Below are 26,492 nucleotides of genomic sequence, written 5' to 3' on the forward strand. Positions count from 1 at the left end.
CCCTGCAAACTATCAATTGTCACCCTGAGGCACAAGATTTGATAACTTCTAGCTGGAAAATGATAAATGCAAAGATTATTAATGGTCACAAAGTCACCCAGCCCGACACTCATATGTGGTGAATTAATCTGAGGTGGAACTTTCCCAAGATAACCCAGCCACGTAAAAACTATTTATTAGTATCAGAGAAAACAACTTATTTGAAGTTAGTCCAGTAAAAGATATTACTTCACCCGCTTTGTCTCTAGGAACCTCTTGAATGAATCGTCTACTAAAGGTCAATAGGAATAGAAACTGCTAAAGATGAATGGCTGCATTTTACATTGTAGGAAACACATAATGGCTGGTTAAAGCCCCCTTGTATAACAGACTATGAAGCAACATAATTTATTTGTAAATGGTACCCGTGACTCAAGCTGTGTGTTAGCTGACCTGCTCTCACTCTGCTGACATTTTTATCCATTCTGAGGCACATTGTGCTCACCTCTGCATTCCCACTCTGGTCTGGGAGCTGCAGCAAGAAACAGTCTCGTGCTGATGCCATCTTCCAGGAAGCCTGATTCTCAAGAGGCTTCCAGACCAGGATGGGTTAAGGGTGGATTTGGAAAGAAGCAGGATTAACTCCTCCAAATGAAATCACTTGAACCAGGTCCCCACGTCACTAACCTCTGCGCTCGACACACACTGGGATTAAAGGGTGCAAGTCAAAGGGGCTGCAAGCTTCAGTGCATCAGAGAAATTGGAGATGGGAACAACCTGTCAAGCTCTCTACACCCCAGTCCTCGCTCAACCAATGCAGGCTTCCCTACAGAAGGTTCTTCAGTGGTCTAGGATTTAACTTTCCAACCTATGTGCCTTCCACCCTGCCTGATTCCCCAGCTTAGTGCATCTCGCAGGTAGCAGGTATTTCCTGATGCCCAGCCTAAATCCGCCTTTGTTCCTAGCTCTCTTCCCTGGCACCACCAAACCCTCCTTCCCCTTCATGAGCCCAGACTGTAGCTGCAGGATTAACAAAGAGAGAGAAGCTCCCCTCCCCACCAGGGAGACAGAACAGCACTTTTACCTGCAATTAGGGCCAGATGGTTTGGGGAGGGACTCCCCCTCCCTTTCATCCTGATCACTGGAGCACTTCAAAGAGAGCTGGAGCAGGGCCAGGCTCACATGAGCACACATACAGCATGTCAGCCAGGCCTGTTCCTGCACATCAAAGGCCTGGTGCCTGTCTCCCCCACCCCCAGAGAAAGGAAGGAGCAGCGGGGACACTGCTGGTCCCTTTGCTGTTTATCAGAGTGGAGCTGGCTGTGGCAGAGACTGCAACAGCTTTGTCCAGATGGGCCCCTGCGTACAGGTTGGAGGGGGGGTTCTGGGTGAATATTCCATGTGCAGGGAGAGTCGCTGCTCTGTCCTGGAGGAATGATCAGGGAGGATGGAGATTATGCCCAGAGCTTTGTTTGAATTGATCTAGCTCTGATGCCACTGCCCTAGACAAGCAATGGCTCCAATCTAAGACATCCATGGCCCCAGGGTTTTGTCTGGGGTCTGTCCGTCCCTCTGATTTGACATCCCGTTGTGGGAAAGGGGAGACAAAGGCAGGATAGGAGTTTTTTATATTCGCCAAGTAGATGTGGCAACTCAATTAACTCTCCCACGTCAGCTAGGGCTGTGCAGCAGCAGGGCATGGTGGGTCCTACTGCCAAGGATTATGGGGACATTTTAATGGGTTCTGGTCAGGGTGAGGTTAACATTCTGAGGTTTGGGTTCAAACCACAAAGAACATTCAGTTCCAACCACTCTTGAGAACCTCAAAGCCCAGCCCATGGATTGCCTCTCTCCTCCAACTCCCAGCCCCAGACAGCTTTCACCCACAAAACCATGGCCCCTGGAATGCTGCTACCCCCAGCCCCTACCAAATGCAACAAGCCAGCCCCTGGATCGCCACCACCACCACCCACTCCACAGTGGGCCAGGGCCAGGAGTTAGTTGAGAGCAGGCACCACAAAGAGGTGCTGTATAGATTTCACAAGATTCACCACACACCCGTGAGCTGAAACAGCTCAGAGGAAAGGCCAAGTCCAACCAGACATGAAGTGCAGTTAGTATTTCCAAGGTTTCTCCCCAGTGCGGCTTGCTCTGGAATTCAAGCCCTTCTGTTTCTGGATCCTGACTTGCGTCACGCTAAGCCATTTCGACCCTGGGATTCCCTACTAGGTGGCTCAAGACATTGGGAATAAGTCACTACTAATCCACCGCAGCATCTGAGTGCTTTTCACTCCTTCACCCTCTGAGGGCTATTTGCTACCTGCAATATCTCAGTCCAGCTCTGAGTGAGAAAAGCATCCACATCATGAAGGTCAGCATCACAGTTAGCCCTTCTCAACAGAAAGGCTGAGGATGAATAGGCCACAGGTTGAAGCACCCACAGAGGGTAATGTGACGGAAAATGAACCTGTTCTGTGGATAAAGAGACTCTTGTTGCTAGGTCTGTCAATAGGACATCTTTTACAAGCACTACATTTTCACCAAACTGTACATTAAACCTTGTATTACAGTAACATACAGCACTGCAAGAAAATCACGTCAATAAAACACTGGTGACACATAGCCCTTTTATAGGGCTTTTCAACTGTAGGCCTCAAAGTGCTTAACAAAGGCAAGTAGGCATCATCATCCCCACTTTACACATGTGGAAACTGAGGCACAATGCAGGGAAGTGTCCGTCACACAAGAAGTCACAGTGATGGAGGCTGGAGAAGATGCAGCTCTCCTGACTCCCACTCTACTGCCCTATCACTGGCCAATACTGCCTGGTTCAGATTTTACACCCTCACCAACTCAGGAAATTCAGATTCTGGTTCCCACAGGGGTAACATAATCCTGCTGAAGGAGACCTGGAAAGAGCTGATAGGCTGAGAGACTGCCAGATTTAAGAAATCCCTCACCCATTTACCAAGCATAAAGTCCTCTGGAATCACTAGTTCCCTTTGCTATTCTACCAGCATCCCCTGCCTCAATTCCAAGCCACAACACACACCCGGCGTCCCCACTGTCCCTATCTTGCACACAGTGGCCACTGAGCTCCTGGCAATACCAATGTGCCCAGACCCTAATATTTTAAGGACTGAAATAGGCCCTCAGACATAATTTTTTAATTTGCCAGTCACTTATTAATATTCATCAAATTGCCCAGCACCATCTCCCCAACAACTCAGTGATCTTCTCAAACAGTCAGGGGATGAGTGGGTGTCTCTCTGAAATCAAAAAAGGTTTGTATATATCAGAAGCAATCCCTACTGGCCAAGTTTCAGCACAATATCCCACGCAAAGGCAGAGGCAACACGTAACTGTTGATAATGGGGGTGGGGGGCATGATTTTGAACTCTGTGAGCTGGGTGAATGTCAGTATGAAAATATGCATCTTTCATGTCAAAAGCCAAGTCCTCTAATGAGGGAACTATTGATGCCAAGGATATCATGTGGAATTTTAGCTTTCAAATGAACTAGTTGAACTGTCGCAGATCAAGAATTGGTCTCCATCCCCCATTCTTCTTGGGGATCAGGAAGTAGAATCCCTTCCCTTGATATTGAGGTGGAAACCTTTCTATGGCTCCCCTGAGGAGAAGAGAGTTCACCTCTTGTCGTAGAATCTCGTGAGAGTGGTCCCTTAAAAGGAACTGAGAAGGGTGTTTGTGAATAGGAGATACCAGAAACACCATCAGATAACCCCATCATGAATAATCTCTAATACCCATTTATCTGTAGGTAAGGCCCTCCAGTTTTTCTGCAAATTTCATAATGTGGCCTCCAAATATTAGGGGAGAGGAATAAAATGGCATCAGTAAGGGGATGTGGATCTCAGCAGTCCTGCTCACGTATTCTCTTAGGGGCAGGACTGTAAAAGCCCAGTGAGCGAAGCATTGACCTTTAGTCTTTAAGGGAGTGGAGAGACTCCACCATCTTCTCATAAAAGAGGCTGGTAATATCAAAGGGCAGATTTGGGATGGTACTCCACAACTCTCTAGGGAAACCTGAGAATTGCAACCATGAGTTCCTCCTCATAACTATGGCTGTAGCCATCCTCCTAGAAGCAGAATCTGCTACTTCCAGTGTGGCTTGGGGGGGAATTTTGGCCACCAGCCCTCTTTCATCCACTAAGCCCTGGAAGCAGGCCCTATCATCCTTAGGGAGCTTGTCCTTGGATTCCAAACACTTATTATAGTTGGTAAAATCATATTTGGCCAAAAGGACCTGGAAATTTGAGATCCTGAACAGGAGGGAGGTGGAAGAGAAGACCTTTCTTCCTAGTAAGTTGAGTCACTTATGTCCCTTATTAGAGGGAGTAGATTTTGGATGCTGTTGCTTGGACTATTCTGTAGCCATCTGCATCATCAAAGAGTTAGGCACTGGGCGAGATAAATCTCTCCCACCCCGGACGGAACAAAGTAGCATTTCTCAGGCCTCATAGGGGTGGGTGGACAAGAAGCAGGGATGTGCCAAACCACCTTTGCTGGGTGCACAATGGCCTCACTGATGTGGAGGGCCAGTTGGCTGGGACTGGAAGGCTGCAGAATGTCCAGTAAACTGTGCTGAGGCTCCTAGACATCCTCCAGCTGAAACTGTAGCTCCGCTGCCACATTGTACATGAGCCTCTGGTATTGTTTAAAGTCGTCTGGTGGAGACAGAGAAGATGGAGCACCCGCCTCCTCTGGTGAAGATGACAAGATCGCTCCCGGAACCATTGGAATAGTTGGATCTGGCTCACCTTCCCCTTCTGACAGTGCTGGTTGTGCGTAGTGGGCAATGGCAAACAGGGCTCCTGCACTGATCCCAGATGTCTCTGGTAGGGCTCCCAGGGTTCCCAACATTGCCAGTAGGATGGATCAAATGATGGAGGAGAACCCCATGCCATCGGCTACCGCCTGTCCCTGTCCCCTGTACCGCCAGAACCCTGATCATTTGGGGCTCGTGGCTCATGCTCCCTCTGTCTGACACCACAGAGGCTCCTACAGAGGCTCAGACTCATCGGACAAGAAAGCCAGAAGCCTGATCTCCGGAAGAACCAATGGTACTATGTTTGCACTCCAAGGCTGGCAGGGAGGATGGGGACTCTGCCTTGCAAGAACAGTCTCTTCCTCTGGTATATCCACGTCCTGGAATAGAGACAGTTCTGGTAGGAAGGGTGAAGGCAGGCAGGGAAGAAGAGGTCCTCTGGGGAGCCATAGGTGTCAGAATGTTCTGGGTTACCAGCAGAGTCCATCAGCAGAGCCATTGGAACCAGACTGGTCACTGTGGCAGGCAGCTTCCTCTGGAGCCATGTTGCTTCCAGGTGCCACATCGGCTCTAAAAGTAGATGGGAGTGCCAGGAGCTTCACCATAGTCACTGATGTGCATACCTTTGCACACCTCCTTCTCCTGTTGAGAAGATTTACTCAGACCTAAGTCCTTAGTGTCCATGCATGCCAGCTCCCCCACTTTGATGGGGTCAGGAAGTGATCCTTTCTCTTCAGGAACTTGTCCTTATGTGTAGGAAAATGCCCCTTATTCTCATGTGAAGCCATCTTTTTAGGCTTAACAGTTTTAGCCTCCATTCCCAAGCTCATGCCTGCTTGTTGAGACTGATGTATGGGTGGGTTCCCCTGCCAGGATCTGAGTGGGGTTTCATTGCCTTCTCCATAAAATGTTTTCTGAGACTCACGAGACTGGGGAGGAAAAGAGCAGCAGATGCTGCACTTGGCAGAATTATGAACCTCATCCAGGCAGTAGGCAGAGTTGATATTCGTTGCTCACCGAAAAGGAGTGAGGGCAGAAAATACAGTTTTTGAACCCTGGGACTCTGGGCATAATCCCAGACTTCTCAGGGGGAAAAGGGTCCTGGGTGGGTGTAACAGGGTGCCAATCAACACTGCGGCGCCTTCTGATGGCTGCCCTGGGAATTAGCTCTATGCCCTCTTCTGGTGGTGTCTCACCTGCCGTCACCTCTGGTCCTGGACCTGTGTCGCTCCAAGGACCGCGGCGTCCTCTTCAGGACACAGCCCTCTGGCCGTGCCACACTCTGTGTTCCCCTATTCCGGAGGAATGTATCTCAGTGCGACGGTCCAGTCACTTACTCAGTGGCGAGTGCGGGTGAGGGGGGAATCGGGGCCCGCCCACTTCTCCGGGTCCTGGCCCAGGGACTCTGTAGATGGCAGCCACGTGGTGTGTCCCCTTGAACCTCTCAGTCTATTTCCCTGGGCTACTCCCCTGCAGACCCAGCACACCTCCTCCCTTATCTCAGGGCCTCAGCATGCCAGCAGTCAGCTGGGAGCTCACTCACTCCCCTGATCCTGCCCTACACTGCTTTGTCCAAGGTGCTAGTGTTCTTCTTCCTGCAAGGCAGGCAGTCCTCCCTTCTCGAGCTCCAGGGAGCAACTGAACCTGCTCTGCCCTGCAGCTCTTCTTATATGGGCCAGCCTGGCCCTGACTGGCTGCTCCTCGCAGCCCCTCTCTAATTGGATGTCTCCTGAACAGCCTCCCTCTCTCTCAACCCATTTATAGGTCAGTATGGGGTGGATGCCCCATCACAGTGGGGAAGAAAGAGGGAAAACCACAATCCAACTATGCTGCGTAAAACACACTATGCTATAAAAATTACTAAAGCTGCTCAGAACTAACTATATACAGTGTCTTATAGCAATGATGCAGTAAAAACCGAGCAGAGGACACCGAAGATTCCGACTCAGATCATGTGGCGCTAAGAAGGAACTGGCAAGGCATTGGCCTGCACCACCTTTTATGCCCTTGGTGCGGTGCACGAGGAAAGCATGTGTGAGCCAATGGACACTGCTTACAAAAAATCCCGGACTCAGGCACAGAGTGCGCATGTGTACCCCATGTGTGGAATACACACAGGTACCATCACCTGAAGATATCAGTAAGTCAGTCCTTCCCACTGTGCCCCAGCAAAACAGCCAGCAACACAAAGTGCCTCATTACCACCAAAAATAAAGTGACTTTCCACTTCAGTTTACAAGTAGTTATTGAAGAGAGTTTTGAATATTGTCAATGTCTTGCGGTTTTATAAATCTGAACTAAAAAAAGTGATGACCGCCATTCTCTTCGGTGACTCTCACTCTAACTATGCATGTTAAATTGCATTTCATATAATCATTAGCAGTACATTTGCTACAGACCTGCATAGGCCTGTCTGGTATATATCAGTTACTAGTGTTGTTTTTAAAAAGTTTTGGTTGTTTAATTACTTTTGATAAGGTTATTTTTGTTTGTTTAAAAAAGGTTTTGAAATTCTAAATAAAAAATATGAGAAAAAACAAGAAGGAAACAAAATCAACTTTATTATTTCGGCCTACTCACACAAGATAAACGCTTCTTTCTGGTCATTTTCCCCAAGCTCTCTCTACTGTTCTCAAGTATGTATTGCACCTAACTCACCTCTGCTGTGAACAATTAACATTTCATACAACACATGTCAAGCAGCTGCAAACAAACCCATGCATGAATTATTGAAGGGGAAATAAAAGGGGTCTGTGCTATTTTTTTAAGCAGAATACTTTTTTTTCCACCTACATCCACCTCATTAAAAACCAACTGTATAGATTTTGATCAAATGTTCCAAATAAGTTTACCTTTGAACTGAAACCAAGCATAAGACATTTTCAGCCCAAGAGGAACATTTTTTGAGAAAGTTATAAAACTGCTGAACACAGGGGTTTTAGAACCAAACTCACTGTGATTCCTTTACAGAACAGATCCTGAACAATTCCCACTGCCAGTGAATGGCAGAAAGGGGAGGGGTGCAATCTATTACAACATTGTTAAGATTCTTAAAATACAAGAAATCCCCAAATAACTTTAACAGTATTTTAGCCAACGAGAATAACATTTTAGTCATAGATTCCAGGGCCAGAAGGGACCATTGTGATCATCTGGTCTGACCTCCTGTCTAGCACAGGCCAGAGACCTTCCCCAAAATAATTCCTAGAGCATCTTTCAGAAAAACATCCAATCTTGATTGTAAAACTGCCAGTGATGGAGAATCTACCATGACCCTTGGTAAATTGTTCCACGGATTAATTACCCTCACTGTTTAAAAATGATGTCTTATTTCCAATCTGAATTTGTTTAGTTTCAACTTCCAGGATCACGTTATACCTTTCTCTGCTACTCTGATGAGGCCATTATCAAATATTTGTTCCCCATGTAGGTACTTAGACTGTATTCAAGTCACCCCTTAATTTTCTTTGTTTAGCTCAATATAGTTATAGACTCAGGAAGCTCAAGCTATGGCATGTTTTTCTAGTCCTTTAATCATTGTAAGGGCTCTTCTCTAAACCCTCTCACATTTATTAACATCCTTCTTGAATTGTGGACTCCTGAACTGGACACAGCATTCTAGCAGCCGTCATACCAGTGCCAAGTACAGAAGTAAAAGAACTTCTCCACTTGTTTATATTGGTCTAGTTCTTCAATCAAAAGCTGTAGTGTGGTTGTGACAATTGAATTTCTCAGCAAAACACTGTCTCCCACTGAACAGAATTATTCTGTAATAGAAAAGGAATGTTTGGGCTGTACAACAACATAGATCCTACCTGTTTAATTGAGGCATTCAGGGTGTTAATAGACCATTCAAGTCACCATTATTTTGGCTCCATAGAACAAAAGGAACCAGCTCCACATTGCTATGTTGGAGCATAGCTTGGCAGGAATTTATAGAAATTAAACATATTGAGGGGTTGGAGAACAAAATAGCTGATGTCCTATCCACAGAAGAGGGAGCAAAGGTGAAGCTTATGTCATATCCAATTGCCAAAACTCCAGCATGGGACTCACAAGGGAGGTGTGACAATCAGGGTATGGCACCTTAAGGGGAGAACAGAAGGTTTAACCCCCCAAAATGAGCAGTTAAACCATGTGGTATTATTGTACTATAAAAGTATATTGAGTAAGGTCTTTTATGAAAGCTTGTAATGTTCTGAATTTGATGGTCATTATGAAATATATAGAGACTGTGGTTATGAATCTAAGTATTTATATAGAGAGAAAACAGTGCTCATATTCTGTGGTGAAATTTTAGCTATGCCTCACATCAGGGAGGTGAGCAGTCAAGTGGGAGAGGTACCTCCCAAGCTAGGTGTTTACAAGAAACCAGCTTCAGGCAACCATCTATTGTCCAGCTCAAGAAAGGACAATGGTGGACCGTTGAAGTTAATGGAAAAACATTGAGACAACTGGGAATTTCCCCACTTTGAATATCTATATTGACTAAAGAAAAAAACTGTAAAATGGAAGGGGTTTGAAATCCATCCAGAAACTGAGGGATAGCCTCCAAGTGGAAAGCTGTCTCTAAACGCAGAATCCCCCCTCTAGCTAGAGGTACAATGGGAAACTTTTCAAAGGTAATTGGTAATTTGCATTAGAAAGGGGATTTTATGTAATATGGAAATGTAAAGCCTGTGGGTGCATCTTTATGTTTATGATTATCTGTGTAACTTGTATGTGTTTGCTTTCCCTTTTTATTTAATCTTTGACTCCATGATTTTTAGCAATTAAATAAATTGTATGTTTATATATAAGCAGGTCTCTGGTGTGAAAATTGTGGGGAGTGGGGGACCACAGTGGACTGATAACTGGGAACTGGTTTCACGCTCTCGCCAGTGACGAACCAGAAGGGATCGGTCCAAATGTCTGGTAATTAAGAACTTGGGGAAGATGGATTTGGGGAGACCCAGGACTGGAAGTGCTGTTGGGGTCACCCTGCAAGGAGTAACTAGGCTGGTGAGAGCCAGGGTGAGACCTAGTGCTAGCACCAATGCACCCTGAAGTTACAGGGCAGACCCCATTGATCCTCTGGGTGATCCCCAAGAGGTCACAGTGGTACCAAGTCAAATGCCTTACAGAAATCTAAGTATATTACATCAACACTATTACCATTATCAAACTTGTAATCTCATCCAAAAAAGATATCAAGTTAGCTTGACAGGATCTACTTTCCATAAACCCATGTTAATTGGCATTAATTATATTATCGACCTTTAATTCTTTATTAATGGAGTCCTGTATCAACCACTCTATTATCTTGCCTGGGACTGATGTCACACTGACACGACTAGAATTACCAAAATTATCCCATTTACCCTTTTTAAATATTGACTTGCTTCTAGTCTTCTGGACCTTTCCTAGCGCCCCATGAGTTATTGAAAATTAATCATAGTAGTCCAGTTAGCTCCTCAGCCAATTCTTGTAAAATTCTTGGATGTACGTTATCTGGACCTGCTGATTTTATAATGTCTAAATTCAGTAGCTGCAGTTTAAAATCCTTCTGAGATACTAATGGAATGGAAAAGGCGTTATCATCATAAGTTATTACTACATCGTCTGTTTTTTTCCAAATACAGAACAGAAATATTTATTGAACACTTCTGCCTTTTCTGCATTATTATTGATAATTCTAACATTTCTATCTAGTAATGGATCAATACCATTATTGGGATTCTTTTTATTCCTATTATACTTAAAATACTCCTTCTTACTGTCTTTAATTCTACTGGCAATAGATTTCTCCTTGTTACCCTTTGCTTCCCTTGTCAATTTTCTACAATTCTTAGTTTCTGATTTACATTAATTACTATTAATATTTTATAGCTGCCTTCACTTTTCCTCTAAACTAGGTCAGTTTTTTAACCAATATAGCCTTCTGCCTCAATTGTAGCTTTTTGGGCATCTAGTAAATGTTCATGTAATTCTAACCCATTCAGTGTAGCACTTTGTCCCCCTTTAGTGGTGGCTGGGCCACAAACAGAGGTTGATGGCCTTGATACAACTTTGGCTAACAGACCTGAGTCTTTAGACAAGGCAGTAGACGATCATGCTTTAAGGTCCAGAGGCCCCAGGATCCATACCGCTGCTGACCCTTTGGGGGTAAGGTGTTGCATTCAGATGAAAAGTCAACTGTGTACCAATTTTACTTGTGATGGTCACCTGGCCATTGTCACCACCTACTTTGCAGATTGTTCAGATCTGCACTGAAATTATTATTTCTAGAGACACAAAAGCATGGTAGGTATTGTGACGTTTCACTCCATATTCTTTATGAAAACATACTTATGATATGAATATGGCATAACTGAGATGTACTTTATGCAAGGTGGGTCTTGTAAGATATCATTGGAAAGGTTATAATTTACTGAATGTGATTATCCAATTTGTATGCCTGCATCATTTCTGTATCTGAAGTTAGAAATATTGACTATGTATCTATATTTCAACTATGCTACTTTGAGTGACGCCCCCTGCTAACACCTCAGGTACAACAATGGAAAAGCCAGACAGGGCTGATGTCCATCAGCGAGGACAATGGATTGTGAAAAGGCTTGGCCTTCCTGTGGATGCTCCATACTGCCACTGACTCATGGACGCTGTGATACTACAGAGTCAGGTGGTCTTGTCACCTGATACTAAACATTACCTGGGACTTCTTGTAACTTTCCACTGGAAGGGAAGGGGGGTCAAGTTTGGGAAACAAAGGATTTCCGCCTTATGTAAATCCTATTTACGGGTGGGGAGGAAGGCAAATGGGGCTCCTCCTCTCTATGGCCTGTCTGCCCAAGAAGAAAGACTGCTAAAGCCACTTGAAGGGAAGGCGGGGGCGGAGGGGAGTCTAGTCTGAAAAGAAATATAACTGGAACTCTGAACCACAGAAACTTTGCAACCTGCCTAAAATAACATTTAGGGTGAGAATTTACATTTTGTAACCTGCTTCTTAAGTATCTTGAGCTTAGTTGCATACTTTGTTTTATTTGCTCAGTAATCTGCTTTGTTCTGTCTATCTTTTATATTCACTTAAAATTCACCTTTTGTAGTTAATAAACTTATTTCTTGTTTATAATATAACCCAGTTTATGTAATTTCTAACTGGGGGTGGGGGCAAGAAGTTGTGCATATCTCCCTCCACACTGAGGGAGGGGGCAAATTTCATAAAACATTTGGGTTTGTACCACTTAGAGGGAGTGGGCACCAGAGCGGATCTCTGTCTCTCTGTGCAGCTGGGTGTGGCCTTGCCTGTGTGCTTGGCTGGAAGAGGCTTGTGAGCCTAGCCCAGCAAGGGCAGGTAAAGGGGACCCAGGATGGCAGAATAGGCTGACTCAGTGGCATCCCAGCACATCAGGTGACACCCCAAAGGGCCCAAACCCATCACAGGTATGTAATGGAAAAATGTGACAACAATGTTCCTGCCCCTAAAAGCTTGCAAATGAAATGTCATTAAACTAAATTTAATGGGCAGTTATTGCCAGAGCAGCTTTGCTACAACATCAGAATTAGCATCTTTTGAATTGCAAACAGAGCCAGTCTAATCAGCAAGACAATAAATACAGAGAACATCTTTATTGTAACTGCTTCAGGGTAGGAACCATGTGTTTGTAAAGTGGCCTGCACAATGGAGCCCCGTTTCTGATTGGTGCCCTTGGGAGCTACTGTAATGTGTTAAAAAATAATGTTATTTTTTAAAGTAATTTTTCAGAGGAGAATCTGGTATTAACCATGTAGGTGTAAATTCTCCAGCAGGCCCATGCAAACATGTGCATGCACCCAGCTTAGCTGTACAAATGCCCTGCTGCCCTGCACATCGGGGAAGAGAAGGGGAAGAGGATGTGCATACCTACATTAGGCGCACACACTTTTAGACACACCATTTTGAAAATGTGGGCTCTAAAATTTTTCTCCTGTGATTCTCTAAGAGAAACTTACAAAAGGTACACGGGAAAGTGAGGCATATTTTGTGGGGCAAATTAAAACTTATTTGTCTTATTACAGACCTTGCAATAGTTTTTGATATAAAACAACATAGGCAAAGAGTAAGAAGAGCTGACGTGAGCCTCAGGGATCTGATGGCACAAGCTTCCCCATTCTAGCTATTACAAAGTCATCAAAACCGTATCATGTGGGCATGTATTGCATCGTTTCAGAGATCAGTCGTAGGCATACTATTTTCTCACTGTCTCTTTCCTTTCCTCTGAACAGGGCAGTGTGAGCACAGGACTGGAGGCCAAGGCTGTGACCCTGGGCAAGTTATATTTGCTCTCCAGGGCTCAGCTGCCCTATCTATACAGTGAAGTGGGGATCCTGCCTTTCTTCACAGTTATATTGCAAGGATATCGTTAAAGGTGAACTTTGAAGTAAAATTTAAAGAAATGTGTTGTATGCCCTCTAGATCTCCACTGTGATGGATTTACTCCTGAGGGCATTCTGTGCCAAAAAATTAAAAATTCTGTGCACAATACTTTCAAATTCTGAAAAGTTTATTTGTCAAATAAATGTGGAGGCTCCAGCATGGCATTGGGGAGCACAGGCCACTGGCTACACAGAGGTGGGAGATCACTGTGCAGCCCCCCCCCACACACACACCCCAGGAACATGAACTCAGTGGTAAGACTGCACCCAACCCTGACACAGCGCAAGGACCGAGCCTGCCCCAGAAACACCCCAGGCCCTGCCCCTCCATGCCAGGTGCACCAGGTGTAGGCAGGCAGGCTTAGCAAGGCAGGATCCAAGTGTGGAGGGGCTTAGTTGAGGGGATCCAGGTGTAGGTTGAAAGGGTTCTGTGTGGGGCAATCTGGGTGTGGGCGGCTCAGTGGGGGATCTGGATGCACAGGGACTTGTTGCGAGGTTCTGGGTGCAATGGTAATTGGACTCTGCAGGGGGGTCCAGGTGAAGATGGTTGCAGCTCAGCGGGGCAGGGCCTGGGTGTGAGGAGTACAGGGCTTGGCAGAGGGATCTGGGTGTGGGGGGCTCGACAGGGGATGCAGATGCTGGGGGGGTGGGGCTCAGTGGGGTGGGGATCCAGGTGCAGCTGGTTGGGGCTCAGTAGGGTGGGGATCCAGGGCACGTGGCTTGTCGGGGAAGTCCAGGTGCAGGGGGAGTGGGGCTCATTGGGGGGTTCTGAGTGCGGGGGGTCTGGGTATGAGGGGGTCAGGATGGACAGGGGTTGGGCAGATAAGGAAGCAGCTCCCTGTACAGTGATCCCTCCCCCTGCAGCTGAGGAGCGATAGGTGCAGGAAGCACAGGGGGGGAGGGAGAGTTTGTAGAGCTTCCTACAGTCAGGGGAGAAATCTGGGGTAGGTCTAACACGGCTCCGGATGCCATGCAGGGGAAGAGGAAGTCCCATCCTCTCCAGCCCAGCCGGGACTAGCAGCTGAGAGCCTGCTGCAGGGTCGGAGCCACCAGCCACGTCTTCCCAGTCCCACCCCCTGCCCCACAGTGATTTACCTCTCTGTTGGCTTCCCTAGGCACCCAAAACATATTACTGGGGGTGGGGGGGTGTTGCAGGACCGCTCTTGTGGCTTCCCTTTGCTTCCCCATCAGAAAATCACTGTTCTGCGGGGAAGCAAAGAAATCTGCGGGGGACATAAATTTTACCCATGTGCAGTGGCACAGAATTCCCCCAGGAGTAAATGGATGAAAACACAGAGCCTCAGACTAGAAACACCAGATGATCTTTCCTCTTTACAAAGAAACCACAAAGGGCACAAGCTTCTCATTTCCTTTTTGCTTTGCAGCTCACCTGTAATGATTGAAAAATGCTCTGAGGATGAAACACACTGATTTCCAGAATTTCGCCTGCTGGGTTGGCTGGGGCAGTGTTTCAACAGCATCCTCATAGGAACCACTGATAAATTATTATTATTATTTGTATTGCAGTAGTGCCAAGGAACCCCAGTCGTGGACCATGATCCCATTGCGCTAGGTGCTGTATAAACACAAAACAAAAAGACAGTGCCTGCCCCAAAGAACTTGCTGTAGCCTCAAATTTCATTTAAACAACAGTTCTCACAAAATTCCCAGGACCAGCTAGTTAGGAACTGAGGGACTTGGTGCTCTGATGGTTTACGCATGACACGCTTGGGACGTCAGAGCCAAGAAACGGAACATTCCTTGAGCATGAGAAGAAACTTGATATCCTCCCCCCAGCCAGCGTTTACTGATGGGGCCCTTAGAACAAAAGTGTACAAGGTGGTTGAAGTTGTGTGTCACATGCTAGTTTAGCTCGGTTGGGGGTACTTGGTGAGTGACTGCAGGGACGGAGCAAAGCAGTACAGGGGAACTCTTAGTCAAGATCAGTTTGCAGAGTAATGGCGCAGCCCGAGCCTGGTGCTGGAGCTCAGTGTGACGAGCAGGCAGCTGGAGCTCTACTAAAATAACCATATTAACCCTGTACCCCGTGCACACCTGGCATGACTTCCACCACAGAGTGCAGCCAGCACCAACCTGTTCCAGAAACAACTTGCAGTTTGCTCTCAAATCCTCCACCTAAAGCAGTGCTCAAGAGAGCAGATGAGGCACAAGAACCCCTTTGTTTACATGAAGGACCTACATTAAGTAACACTTTTTCTGGTAATTTTTCGGTGGTGGGTTCACTATCTTTACAATAGAAATACCAGGATTTACTCCAGAGAGTCTGCCCTGTCATACACCTTGGCACAAAAAACAGCCACCACTTCCCTACCATAAGGAGTGGGGCTAGCACAGCCCCCAAAGTGGGCAGCGCATGGTTCAGGTAGCTGAGGAGTATGGCGATTCCATGCATCGTCCGAATAACCTCCACTGGAGGAGCCTGTGGAGTCCCAGACCTTGGGAGCCCCAGTACAAGTGCCTGCCCTCCCTTATAGCGAATCCCTTCACATGTAGATGACCAGGCTGTAAAAAGGAGGTGAATCCTTGCTCAGGGCAATGAGTGACTTGGCCAAAGTGACACAGAGAATCAGATTACAGTTAAGAACAGAACTCAGATCACTTGACTCCCCAGCCCCTGCTTTAACCACTAGCTTACCCTCCCTAAGAAGGATCACATTACACATGCAATTTGTTTTTGACTAAGGACCTGAGCAAGCCCCTTTAACCTGATCCTGGAGATCCTGTAACTCATTCCAGAACAAATCAGTTACTCAGATACAATGCTGGAGTTATAAGAGCCTGGATATAACAGACCAACAGAAGCGAGCAACAATCTACAGGATTGTGTGGCCTACTATTATATTTTAACACTTGCAGTCCTAGGTTTATCAAGACATCCTGGATAACATGGCGTCGTTCTCTCCTCTTAATATTATTTCATCTGCCTTGAAATGGGAGCTACAGGTATTGGGATCAGTGGATTCATCTTATTTCACATTCACAAAGCCTTTCACCCCAAAGTACTTCCCAACGCCTGTATGCACAACACCTTTGACATGCAGCTGCAACTGGGATGGAGGACAACAGCCAGCACAAAGCAACACTGCACAAAATTAGGTGAGGAGAGGAATTTTGGCTATAGAGACCAAAGCCAACCCACTGCTCACACCAAATGTGCCCTGGGATCTTTAATATCCAAGCAAAGCCAGACAGGAGCAGATTTTTAAAATCTCTCTCTGCACTGATCTAGCGCTCATCATGGTAGAATCCAAGTGCCTCACAACCATTAGCAGATTTTACTTTCACAAAACCCCAGTAAGGTAGTGAAGCACTAGTCCCATTTTAGAGATGGGAAAGTCAGGCCCAGGGTAGATTGGGTAGCTTGTGCAAGGTCACATAGGAAATCTGTGGTTGAATCAGGAATTGAATCTGGATCTCCTGAGTCCAAATCCAATGACTTACCCAACCAGCCTAAGATCCCATCCAAAAGTTTCAGTGAAGTGTTCTAATGGTGGCTTACACCAGTAAAAGAACAGGAGTCCTTGTGGCACCTTAGAGACTAACACATTTATTTGAGCATAAGCTTTCGTGGGCTACAGCCCACTTCTTCGGATGCAAGTGGGATGTAGCCCACGAAAGCTTATGCTCAAATAAATGTGTTAGTCTCTAAGGTGCCACAAGTACCCCTGTTCTTTTTGCGGATACAGACTAACACGGCTGCTATTCTGAAGCTTACACCAGTGTGACTCCCAATAAAGATTCCTCCACTTCCCATATAAATATAGCACAAAACAGAGCAAGGGGGACTACTTCTTCAGCAGCTGAAGCAAAAAACTGTCTTCTTCAGAGTTACTGGCACTTTTTGTCCTGACACCGATAGGTTTTGCATAAATGTCACAGTTCAAGGGAAAATCCATTGGAAACTGGAGTCTAACAAGACAGTTGGTGCCCACTGCAGGCAGCCCCACACCACTGCTGCTGTAGTTTTACTGCCCTCAAGCTACTAGGACAGAAAGACACTCAGAATATGCATCAGAGTACACAGTACAGGCTGCATGTAGCCAGATCTAGATCAGAGACAGAAACAGTCGGACACACAGAGACACACCCGACCCACACAGACAGGCAAATTCTAGTGTTAGGGCACATGTTTTCTGTTAACATAGTTGAACTGTAATACACATAAGCTCTTAATGCATGGGACTGAGTTGCTGTTAACTTGTTCCAGCTATAAAACCCATGTGCTTTAGTAACCATTAACTTGTTCCAGTTAATGATAGACATTTGTTAGCTTGCACATGGTACCCCATCAATGGCTCCAGCTGCTGCTTCCTTAGCTTTTCAGCTTATGCAAAGCTGTGAAAGAAAGAAAAGAAGCCAAACAAGAGCCCTCATCCCACACATGCCCCATCCAAATAACACTGGATAGTTCATGGCTCCCACCAAGGTGTCTGGATGGACTTTTTAGACTGAAATCAAGGAGAGCAGATCAAAGACAACCTCCCTGGCTGCCCTCATCTGTGGCAATGCGTTGCAATGGGAATCGGGAGGGGATGGCACACCAGGCAATAGAACGTAAGGCATGTCTATTTCCCTACCCCGAAGGGATGGCTTTGGATGCACTGGGGGAAACTGGCAGTGGGGCCAAGCCGCAGACTCATCCCTCAGTAGCAGCAATGAGTGATGTAACCCCAGCCGCCCAAGAGCTGCCAGCAAACATCACAAGCTACAAACCACAGACACTTCCCAGCGGGATCAAAACCCACAACAAGCAGAAGCTGGGAACTCAGCTCTGGCTGGAAATCCAGCCTGCTCCTCCCCTGCTTACACACTCTGGCCTTCCGGAGCCAGGTTCGGGGGGCTGCTGAGAGGATGCAGCAGGAGGTGGAGCACAAGGCTAAGGGATTAGGTTGCCCACAGAGCCATCACTATCGCAGCTGTGGGTCTGACGCCTCTTGTGGGGAAACTGAAAACAAATAAAAACAGTTACTATGTAAATCCATCATTAAGCACTTTAAATCAAAAGCGTTTCAGGAAACTGATTGCTTGAGCTGGCTCCATTCATAGCAATTACGCACCCTGGAAATGGAAGGATCCATAGAGGGGCACCTAGGACCTCCCTGCCTTGTAATGGGGCATGGAGCTGTCACCAGGGCACCTGATCCTTTCCTCACTTGGGCCCATTTAATTCCAGTACAATCATCCTCCGCAGCTGGATGGCTCAGCTGCACCTTCCCAGCAACAGGGACTCCCCCTCCCAGCCCCTTGACAGCTCGTCCCACTCCCCTGTGGCTGGAAGCAGCTTGTCCCTTCCTACCCGCACAGTGTGGAAAGGCAGCTAACACCTTCAGGCTGCTGCTGGCCACCGACATAACTGAGCCGTCTCATGTCCCCCGGCTACAGCACGGGCAGGAAGTGGTTAAGCCCTAAGGACACGTTGTGCACCAGGGCCCAGGGAACCCGGCCAGAGAGGTGGCTCCGCAGGGGAGGGTGCCTAGGGGACAGAGTACCCCCGCGCTCCTGGGGATAAGACCCAGGGCGGGGGGGGGGGGGGGCAGGGGCAGGTGAAGAGGATGCTAAGCCCCTTCCCCAGGGGCTGCTTTGGAGTCTGCAGGTTTGGGGAGTGAACAGGCTTGAAATTGCTCCCCCCACACACACTCCAGGGCTTAGCTGAGGGGCGGAGAGACTGTGCCAGCACTGTGCGGGATTTTGGCACATGCAGAGCTCAGCTCCTCCTGGTCAGTGCCCCACGTGCTGCAGCTTTGCCCCGCCACCAGCCTTGCACACCCACCCCCATCGTCGGCCACTGGACCCCCCACTCACCGCTGGTGGGCTAGCGATCAGGGATCCAGCCAGCAGCAGGACCCGCCAGGACTGATGGTGGTGAGACAGAAAATATGGGACAATCTGCCCATTTTTAAGAAAAAGTCAGGACACCTGCAGGAGGGCTTAAATACGAGCCTGTCCCTTTAAAAACGGGACATCTGGTCACTCTAGGCATGCCCCCTATGCTGGGGCTTGACAGCAGACCTATGGCTGTCTTGAGCAGTGCCTGTGCCAGGGGGATTCTCCCCTGGCCAAAGACAGGGCTTCTATATAGTGTTGCCAACTGTCTAATCACACAAACCCAAACACCATTGCCCGGTCCCCTGCCATGCCCTGCCCTTTCCCCAAGGCTCCTCCCCACTCACTCCATCCCCCTCCCTCCGTCGCTCGCTTTCCCTCACCCTCATTCACTTTCACCAGGCTGAGGCAGGGGGTTGGGGTGCAGGATGGGGTGCGGGCTCTGGGCTGGGGCCAAGGGGTTCGGAGTGTGGGAGGGGGCTCCGGGCTGAGCCTGGGGCAGGAGGTTGGGATGCAGGAGGGGGTATGGGGTACAAACTCTGGAAGTGAGTTTAGGTGCTGGAGGGGATCTCGGGGCTGGGCACGGGGTTGGGGTGCAGGAGGGGGTGAGGGGTGCAGGCTCTGACCTGGCGGCGCTTACCTCGGGTGGCTCCCGGTTGGTGGCACAGCAGGGCTAAGGCAGGCTCCCTGCCTGCCCCATCCCTGCGCTGCTCCCGGAAGCGGCGCGGCACATCCCTGCAGCTCCTGGGGGTGGGGGGGCAGGGGGCTCTGTGTGCTGCCCCTGCCTGCGGCAACACCCCCACAGCTCCCATTGACTGCAGTTCCTGGCCAACGGGAGCTGCGGAGTCGGCACTCGGGGTGGGGGCAGTACGCGGAGACCCCTGCACTCCCCCAGGGGCTGCAGGGACGTGCCGGCTGCTTCTGGGAGCACGCGGAGTCAGGGCTGGCAGGAAGCCTGCCTTAGCCCTGCTGCACCGCCAGACTTTTAGCAGCCTACAATCTACCGGTTTGGCTTCAGTAGCCTCCAGGAGATGGCCTCTATCTCCTGGAATTGGGCTCTGATTCCGGGAGACTCTCGGCAAAACCAGTAGGGTTGGCAACCCTAGAACTTCTATAACCCCTGTATATCTGCACAGTGCTGTGCAGTGGCCACAGAGGGAGAAAAAATCTTCCCTTAGAATCTAGTCTATTCTATTTAAACACATTTAATTTATTCATAGGCTATTCGATGACATTCTTCCCCATTGTCTGAGTGCCTCACAAAAAGGAATTCATTTATCTTCACCAGCCACTTCACAGACAGGTAGCTGAGGTTCAGGGGGGTCAAGTGACTTGCCCAAGGTCTCCCAGGAAATATGTGGCAGAGTCAGGAATAGAAGCCAGATCCCCTGATTCCCTAATTCCAGCTCTGTCACTACCTCCTCTGTCACCTTTCCTCTCTGAGCCTTATTGGTAAAATGGAGATAGTGATATTGAGCCACTTTGCAGAGTGGTGGAGAGGCTAAATTACTGTTTCCAAATTCATAAACAACAAAAACACCACCCCCCACAGAAAGCCTTTTCATTGATGGTTTTAACATTGGCATTTAAATTACATCCAAGGTGTGCTGGATGCTTCACAGCCCAAAGCCCTGTTTTGGGGTACATGGCCCCATACACAGGCTTTGTCAGCATGCAAGTACCATAAAACTGGTGCAAACAGCCACTTGGGAATTCCTCTGACCTCGGGGGCTTCCCCAGGGTAGGTAGCGCTGGCAGAGCAGACCGCAGCCTCTGGCACAGGGGTTTGCCAGGAATTACAACAGGGTGTGGCTTGAGTGCACTATGCTAGTCTGGACAGCTGTATATTAGAGCAGCCCTTGGGGCTGCTTTAATTTATGCCAGAGACTGGAACGCACAGACTCCAGGGAAGCCAGCATGCTCCCTCCATTCACCACCCCGCCCCCTGCTGCTGGAGCCAGCTCAGGACCGGAGGACTGGGGCGTCATGAGAAATTTCAGATTTTGACTTTAGACTCTTGCTTACTGGCTCTTTTGCTACATTTTCAAACAACACGCTGAAGTCATTTCTGTTCATAGCCAGTTTTGCAAAAACCCTTTCAAAATAGCAACACTCACATGTTAGGCCTACACAACTCTGTCTAGCTCTCAAAATGCTATTTACAGGTGTGAAGAAAACTAAGAGGAGGGGAGAGTGCAAAGGGACAGTTACAGAGAGGTCGTTGGGGCGACTGACGTTGTCCATAGATCCCATTTCCCCCATAACACCCACGGCCTTCCCTCTCTGGAGGAGTTTCCCTTTATAGCAATGTACTAGATATAGGACAGGATCATCTGGGGGTTCTGGCCTGTGTAGTGGCCTCTCCCCCGACACTTTGCTAGTTAGTGTATTATCATTTTCTGAATGTAGAGGGACCTAGAAAAGAAAGTTCAAGATTCCCCAGTGCCCATTGCACACCCATGTTTGTTACCGTGAGCCCCACTAACCGCTGCAGAGGAAGGAAGAACCCTCCTGAGAGCCCTGTGCAATCAACTGATGAAGTACAACTGCAAATAACATGCCCCCCACACCCTAGTTCCAGCAGTGCAGTGCACCCAGTGCTTCATTTGTGCCAGGGCTCAGCCCTTCTAGGCTTGGCAGTTCATAGCCTCGGCATCTCTGTCACTGCAAATTAAGCACTGAGTGCATCCCCACATCACATTCCACCCAGGAATCCCCTGGGACACCCCCACTCACACATCCTGGGAGAGACTCTTGATTGCCTCCTCCCCTGAGCGAGGAGTCAGCTTAGCTATGTAATGCAGCCACAGCCTCTCTGGGAAGCAGAAGGGTGTTGGGGGTGGGGGAGGGAGAGCAGATGTGAGCTTAAGACATCTGTACAAAATCTCATCTCGCTGAAGACACTGCACAGCGCTCCGCACCTGGTGTCCTCTGGGTTATTAGCGAGGAGGCTGCCTGCGCCCTGGGAACATGCAGCTAAAAATAGAGAGGAGGATTTTAGCAACATATTAAAGGGAAACCAAGCAGGGAGAAGCCGACCTTGGGCTCCACCACAATGAGGGAGAGCTGGGTAATGACTTGGCATTTGAGGAAAAGGGAAAGGCAAGGCTGTGGGGTAATTTAATTTTGGGGGTAATCAGGAATGACTGAAATACTCCTCTCCACAGGGCAGCCTTCTGTCCCGCCCCCTCTCTCCCCTTCTCCCCCCACGCTCACACATTTGTACAGATTAGCTGGCTGTAGGGTGACCAGACGCAAATGTGAAAAATCGGGACAGGAGATGGGGGGGGGGGGGAATAGGAGCCTATATAAGAAAAAGACCCAAAAAATTGGGACTGTATAAAATCAGGACATCTGGTAACCCTAGCTGGCTGCTCCACAAACATTTGCACTTTATCTCATAGCTCCCTGCCAGGCTTCAACACAACCAGCTAAGTGTTAAATGTCTCCACTGCCTTGTCTACACTAGAGTTCTAGAACGTGTTAAACCTGTCGAGGCTAGGTGTGAGCATATGACAGTTAACACATGCTATCTATCATGTTTGAAAAGTTTAGGGTAGGCAAGGCAGTGTAGACTTCTGACGTATGCCATACTGGTCAACCTAAAGCCTAGGCTCCCGCTATGTAGCATGTGCTAAAGCCGGGTGTATACTAGACTTTCAAATGTGTGCATTAGCATACGAACACAGGCTAAATCAGATCTTAAATCCTAGTCTAGACCAGGCCTTAGGTATGTCTACACTGCCATTGGAGGCGCGTTTGCAGCTTGTGTAGCCATGACAGAGCTAGCCTTGATCTAACGAGCATGGCTAAAAATAGCAGTCAAGACCCAACAGCGTGGACCCTGGTGCAGGCTAGGAACACAAGTATGTCCCACAGTTCCAGGCGGGTTTGTACAGTCTATGCTGAAGTCCATACCACCGCAACTTCACTGCTAATTTTAGCTTCACTAGCTAGATTAAAGCTAGCGCAGGTCCACGCTGCAATTACACCTCTGATTGCAGTGCAGACATGCCCTTAGCTAGAACGTGTCAGCTAACACCTTGTAACCCTAGTCAAGATCACGGCTCCCTTCCTCTTCCCAACACACACTAACTCCATCCAGCCTTTCTGTTGCCCTCTTGCTGTCTCAGTGCAGGGGGAGTCCGCCAATAAGCAAGAGGAAATTTACAACATTTTGTTCCCTTTAAACTTTATTCTTCCCCTGGAGACTAAATAAAACAACCAATAGCCCGGGAAATATTGCTTCCCTTCACACCATGAGCCACCTGGGACGGGGAGGCAAATAGACCACCATATCTCTGGACTCCTAGCCCCAGAAGTCACAAACATCCTCTCAGCTTCTCAGTAAAGCCCAGGAAGTTACTAGAGACACCTGGAGCAGACAAGAACTGAACAACGGCAAACAAGTCACTAAAACGGATTCTGACAGCTGGTACTTAAAAGGTATCCTGTAATCCATTAAGAGTTTTTTTCCCTGTGAAAAATTTTCAACAAAACCCAAAAGGTTTTCATCAAAAACTGAAAAATTGTCAGTTCTTTAAACAAAAAAGTTGCAGAAAACATCTTTTTCACCTTTGTTTAACCCCAACATTTTCAATTAAGAGAAAAAAATTTGGGTGAAAATGTCTGTTGTGTCAGTGAGCCATTGTTCACCAAAAAAATATTGGAGGAAAACTTCCCAACTAGCTCTAGTAACCAAACACGTCCCACATGTTAATGCAACAGCCTGATTTCACACTGCACCAACTACAACCCAGCTGCACAACCACTACCACCCCCACATCTCAAGACTAGCTATAAGTCTGCTCCCAGCAGGCGCCGGTGCTACTTTGGCAGTACATGGGTCTCTCTAACTGTTTTTAGTGATGGTGAATGATACCAATTGACTCCACGGCAGACAGGAAACCTCTAATCCCCAGAAAAGGTCCAGTCTGGGCAGCAACAGGGCAGGTTTTCCATGCTCTAACACGCACACATGCCACCCTGATCATATGCCTCAACCTACTTTGGAGAGACTGTATTTTGAGTCCCTGACAAAGCACAGGAACAAATCTGTACAGACACATGCCTAGAACCCCGACCAGGGGTATTCTATTTGCTACCCAAGATCCATAAACCTGGATATCCTGGACGCCCCATCATCTCAGGCATTGGCACCCTAACATCAGGCTTGTCTGGTTATGTAGACTCTCTCCTCAGACCCTACGCTACCAGCACTCCCAGCTATCTTCGAGACACCACTGACTTCCTGAGGAAACTACAATCCATCGGTGATCTTCCAGAAAACACCATCCTGGCCACTATGGACGTAGAAGCCCTCTACACCAATATTCCACACAAAGATGGACTACAAGCTATCAGGAACAGTATCCCTGATAATGTCACAGCTAACCTGGTGGCTGAACTTTGTGATTTTGTCCTCACCCACAACTATTTCACATTTGGGGACAATATATACCTTCAAGTCAGCGGCACTGCTATGGGTACCCGTATGGCCCCACAATATGCCAACATTTTTATGGCTGACTTAGAACAACGCTTCCTTAGCTCTCGTCCCCTAACGCCCCTACTCTACTTGCGCTACATTGATGACATCTTCATCATCTGGACCCATGGAAAAGAAGCCCTTGAGGAATTTCACCATGATTTCAATAATTTCCATCCCACCATCAACCTCAGCCTAGATCAATCCACACAAGCGGTCCATTTCCTGGACACTACTGTGCTAATAAGCGATGGTCACATAAATACCACCCTATATCGGAAACCTACTGACCGCTACACTTACCTACATGCCTCCAGCTTCCATCCAGGACACACCACATGATCCATTGTCTACAGCCAAGCTCTAAGATATAACCGCATTTGCTCCAATCCCTCGGATAGAGACAAGCACCTACAAGATCTCTATCAAGCATTCTTAAAACTACAATACCCACCTGCTGAAGTGAAAAAACAGATTGACAGAGCCAGACGAGTACCCAGAAGTCACCTCCTACAAGACAGGCCCAACAAAGAAAATAACAGAACACCACTAGCTGTCACCTTCAGCCCCCAACTAAAACCTCTCAAGCGCATCATCAGAGATCTACAACCTATCCTGAAAGATGATCCTTTACTCTCACAGATCTTGGGAGACAGACCTGTCCTCGCTTACAGACAACCCCCGAACCTAAAGCAAATACTCACCAGCAACCACACATCACTGAACAAAACCACTAACCCAGGAACCTATCCTTGTAACAAACCCCGATGCCAACTCTGTCCACATATCTATTCCAGTGACATCATCATAGGACCTAATCACATCAGCCATACCATCAGGGGCTCGTTCACCTGCACATCTACCAATGTGATATATGCCATCATGTGCCAGCAATGCCCCTCTGCCATGTACATTGGCCAAACCGGACAGTCTCTACGCAAAAGAATTAATGGACACAAATCTGACATCAGGAATCAAAATACTCAAAAACCAGTGGGAGAACACTTTAACCTGTCTGGTCATTCAGTGACAGACCTGCGGGTGGCTATATTACAACAGAAAAACTTCAAAAACAGACTCCAACGAGAAACTGCTGAGCTAGAATTGATATGCAAACTAGACACAATCAACTCCGGTTTAAATAAGGACTGGGAATGGCTGAGCCATTACAAACATTGAATCCATCTCCCCTTGTAAGTATTCTCACACTTGTTATCTAACTGTCTGTACTGAGCTACCTTGATTATCACTTCAAAAGTTTGTTTTCTCTTAATTAATTGGCCTCTCAGAGGTGGTAAGACAACTCCCACCTGTTTATGCTCTCTGTATGTGTGTATATATATCTCCTCAATATATGTTCCATTCTATATGCATCCGAAGAAGTGGGCTGTAGTCCACGAAAGCTTATGCTCTAATAAATTTGTTAGTCTCTAAGGTGCCACAAGTCCTCCTGTTCTTCTTTTTGCGGATACAGACTAACACGGCTGCTACTCTGAAACTTTGTATTTTGAGGGGAGGCCAGTCTCCATAGGCCAGCCTTTGGCAAACTATGGGAAAGTCTGGCAAGATACAGACACCCCTCCATTAGGAACCAAACTGAGGTACGTCATCCCTCCCACTCTGCCCCCACCCCCAACACATTCTATAATGGCTATGTGCCATTGCTGACCTGGAGCTGGATTTGAACCAGCAAACTAGAAGTGCAGAGAGTCATTGCTAAAGGGTACACAAGCACCTAGCTCATGAAAATGGCTCCTCCCTGCATAGCAATTCATGCCTAAGCCATTCCCTTTACATGTGCCTTTTACAGGCACCCCTTTAATTTCTGCAATCGAAGCTCAACAGACCTATTTGTTCCGCGAAAAGGGAAGAAGCCTCCTGATCCAGTAACTTCCCTACAGCCGGCTCCTCATTGTTTCTGCTCCTGATTCAGCCCCAGGGCGGAAGGGTTTTCACTTTGTTGACTAAGATAATTTGGCACGTCTCAAAAGGAAATTTG

General features: G+C 47.6%; 1 protein-coding gene across 1 annotated transcript in view; it reads right to left on the reverse strand.

The window, feature by feature from the left end:
- The window catches only part of ISM2 (isthmin 2), a 46,528-nt gene that overhangs the window by 12,605 nt on the left and 7,431 nt on the right, over window positions 1-26,492 (reverse strand). The window lies entirely within an intron of this gene.

This window comes from Chrysemys picta, chromosome 4, assembly GCF_011386835.1.
Source record: "Chrysemys picta bellii isolate R12L10 chromosome 4, ASM1138683v2, whole genome shotgun sequence".
Classification (NCBI taxonomy): Eukaryota; Metazoa; Chordata; order Testudines; family Emydidae; genus Chrysemys; species Chrysemys picta.